We start from the raw sequence: 3,964 nt of genomic DNA, 5'->3' as shown, positions 1-3,964 counted from the left end.
ATTTGTAATTTTAATATATACTGCTGGTTTTGTAGTACTCATCAGAATCAGTAGACGTTGTTGTGATGTCATGTTTCCCACCTTTTGTTTTCCTTTGCTACATAAGATTAGCAAAAATCTTCTATCTTCACTACTGTTGTAGGGAAACAAAGTCCTTACCCAGTTATGAAAAGCCAATGATCACAAAAGGTTGAAGAGAGAAAGCAAAATGTTTATTGAGTATGGACACCCAAGGAGACAGTGAGAACTGTTTCTCCAAAACGTCTGTCTCCCTGAGCTCGGAAATGGTTAGGGCTTTCAAAGGGAATTGGGCAGAGATGGATAGGTCTTGTTGTTGTTATGTGCCGTGGAGTCAGACCTGACTCATGGTGACCCCTCCTTGGGTTTCCAACCAGCACCACAAGGGAAGTAGATTGCCCCATCTTCCTTCAGAGGACAGGTTTTAGGAATGTTAATTTTCTGCAAGGGGGATGCTTTGAGAGTGGGTGTGTCCAAGCCTCTCCTTCTGCAAGAATATTTCAGTTTTCTCCTAATCTTGGTTGCCCCAGGGCTTAGTGTCTCCTTTCTCAGGGTCACCATGTGACGGGCTAAGACTCTTAACTGCATTTTAATCCTTCCTGTTAATTTATAAAGACAGGCTTCAGTGAGGGATTAATTTAGCCTTTTATTTTAGCCTTTCTCACTATAACTTAGTGGTGATTTTCCTCTAGTCCAACATTAAACATCAACTCCACCACTCTGCCAGTTTGTTGTACTGTGGTGGCTTATGTGTTACTGTGATGCTGTAAATATAACACTGGCATTACAAATTCCAGCATGGTCACCTATGGCGGACAACTTTGAGTGGAGCTTCCAGTTTAAAGGCTCTAGTGGTGCAGTGCCTAAAGCGACTGCTAACCAGAAAGTTGGCAGTTCAAATCCACCAAACTCTCTGCAGAAAGATGGATGGGCAATCTGCTTCCATAAAGATTTACCAACTCGGAAACCCAAAGAAGGTGGCTGTGCACTGGAATTGACTTGCTGGGAGTGAGTTTGTTTTTGTTGATTTCCAGACTAAGACTAGGAAGAAAGACCTGGAAGTCTGCTTCTGAAAAAAACATGTTGTTGTTGTTGTTCGTCATAGCCAATGAAAACCTAAAGCTGATTTTTAAAGTTACAAAGTAATTAGTAAATGGTATACATCTGGCCTCAAAACATTTATGAGACCCTTCTTGTATTACTGCAGGGAGGACACATGTAATTCTAAAGTTTGTTTTCACACTCCTCAGAAGGAAGATTGGGCAATCTATTTCCATAAAGATACTTTCTTGAAAACCCAAGAAGGGGTCATTATTAGTCGGGATCTACTCTAGGGCTGTGAGTTGGTTTAAGCATTTGTTCTGAGAATTCTTTTGGACCTGGCTTCCTAGGCAGCAAACAAACCTTGTAAACAAACAAATTACTTCGCATTCAGAAATTGTTTACTAAGGAATTTTCTCAGGTTACAATGGAGAGTTAAAGGAATGAGAGGCTGTCTTCATGATGCAGAGGTTACTTTTGATTCAAAATGGAGTTTTAGCTTCAAACCATACCATAGTCACCATCTCATGTTGGGGTTAAGCTGAGTGCTCATATTCAAAGACAAGAATAGTATATGTGTGTGTTTTGTCTAGGTGTGTCTCGCTGAGCATGATAGGAACTTTGTCAGCCTCCACAATTGTTCACACCTGAAGTATGAGTCACACTACAGTGACATAACCCACAATATCATGTAGAAAACAGTTGAAAGTAGTACTCTCCAAGCTGTAACTAAAAGGGGGGGGGGCTTTAGGCACTTTGTGGTGGATTAGAGTTTAAATTCTAAAGTACTTGTGGTTGTGGAAAGTTATAGTCTGCAGTGGGAGCCCTAACTCCGTTTGAGGCTTGATGTAAGGTTCAGAGCCATTTGGGTTCTTTCTGACCATTAAACCGTTTTTTGACTAGGCAGAGACAAGTTCCAAGACAAACCTAGGGAGGGGCAGTTTGGAGGAGTATGGTTGAAAGGAGATTATACTCACACAGGGAAATAGAGAACTTGCCTGAAGAGTGAGTGTCCTTTTCTAACTTAAATTAAAGTTGGAGTCTTGATATTCTTTTGTAGCCACCTTGTGGTTAAGACTCAGGCTGCATGGCCATGAGTCAGCCTAGCCAGGTAGTCAAGGACCAGAACCAATCCTATAACTCTTCTCTATGTTCAATTATGTATGTATATAATCATGGTCTTTTCCCATCTTCTGTAGTCCCTCCTGCAACAGTAACGAACCTATCTACAACTAATCATGATTTTATGATGATTTAAAATCATTATATAATTAGCCATGACTCTGAGGACTCCATTCAGCTTTCTCATGTTGATGGTTTGCCTTATCCAGGATGACTGTCTTTGTTTTGTCTTTGTTGTGTCTAAGGCTTAATAAAAGGGAGCTCTAGTAGCATAGTGGCTAAGTCACTTGACTGCTAAGCAGAAGGCTGGCGGTTCAAACCCACCAGCCACTCCTCGGAAGGAAGATGGGGCAATCTACTTCCTTAGTGATTGTTGTTGTTGTTGTTGTTTGCCTTCGTAGTGATACTGCCTCGGAAACCCAAGGAGGGGTCGCTATGAGTCAGTCTGACCCGACGGCACATAACAGCAACAACAACAAGGCTTAACAAAAGTGTCTCTATCAAAACTATTTGAATCTGGGGTCTCTTTTCCCCTAATAAAGTGGTCTGGGAAAGTGCCTTCACTCTCTGGAACTATTTCCTCCTTAGTACAATGGGGATAATATCTGTTCTCTACACATAAGAGGGTTGTTGTGATGCTCACAAACTGCCATGGGGCAGTTCTACTGTTACATGGAATCACTAAGAGTCAAAAACAAACTCCAAGGCACATAACAAAAACTATGAAGCAGGTGGGCATCTACAGTTTTCCTCAGGTGATTAAAAGCCAGCTCTCTCTTCCTCCCTGGCTCCAGTTAGGAAACCGTGCCCCCTCTCATATTTCCCTCTGGTACTCACCTCCAGTGGTTCTTAGTCTCCTTCCTCATGGAATTGGAGGACTCTGCTTCCCCAGGCCTTGCTGGCAGGTGAAAGGGCTCTCTTTGGCCCATTTGCCCAAGAGAATCCAGAGAGGGAGTATTGTGCAAGGGGTGGGTGTGTCCTCAATGATAGCTTAGCTTCCAGAGCCAGAGTGATCCTAGTGCTTGGATCCAGGTTGGCCCATTAGAAGGCTACAAGATAAGGGAACTCAGGATGGTTCTCCTTCAGACTGATCCACACTTTCTGCCACAACTGCAATAGCTCATATCCCCGGATGCTCCACTGAGCCTAAATCACCCCACAGGGCCATTTGTAAATCTCTCCTGCCTCCTCTCAGGCAAGGACAAGGTCCTCACCTCAGACTACCTGGGGTAACACTGACAAAGACCTGGCAGGAGTACTTTTGCAATGCTAACTAAGAAATCATTAAATACTTGGTGACCATGGAAACCTGTATCCAATAAGGAAAAAAATATTTAATCCTCTGTGAAAGGTACAGTTCTTAGGAGCAGTCCTTTTCATTTTCATCATTCAGGGAAACATCAGCTCCTTCAATTTGCAAAGAGTTTATTATACCAGGAAATAATTAAATATTATATTATTGTTTTGAGCTAACACAAAGGTTTATTTTTTAACGGTTGTAATTAGCCTAACTTTGAACCACTTGTTTGTAGAAAGACAATGATATTCCTGCATGCATATGAAATGACTGCTTAGAATAAATGTCATTGTAATAATATGGACAGATAAGAATTTCTGGGAGGAATTAGAATATGTGTTCTGACTTGAGTTCCATATTAATCTTGTTTAATTTAAACATTGCCTTATTCTACCATTTACTACATAAGAATCCTGCCCTTGCAACTACATTCCTAAAATCATAAAACCAAGACAAGAACAGCTTACAGGACAAGGGAATTGCATT

The sequence above is a fragment of the Orycteropus afer genome, unplaced genomic scaffold (assembly GCF_000298275.1).
Source record: "Orycteropus afer afer isolate SDZICR_OR568_19922 unplaced genomic scaffold, OryAfe1.0 scaffold00695, whole genome shotgun sequence".
Classification (NCBI taxonomy): domain Eukaryota; kingdom Metazoa; phylum Chordata; class Mammalia; order Tubulidentata; family Orycteropodidae; genus Orycteropus; species Orycteropus afer.
This window is presented reverse-complemented; position numbering follows the sequence as displayed.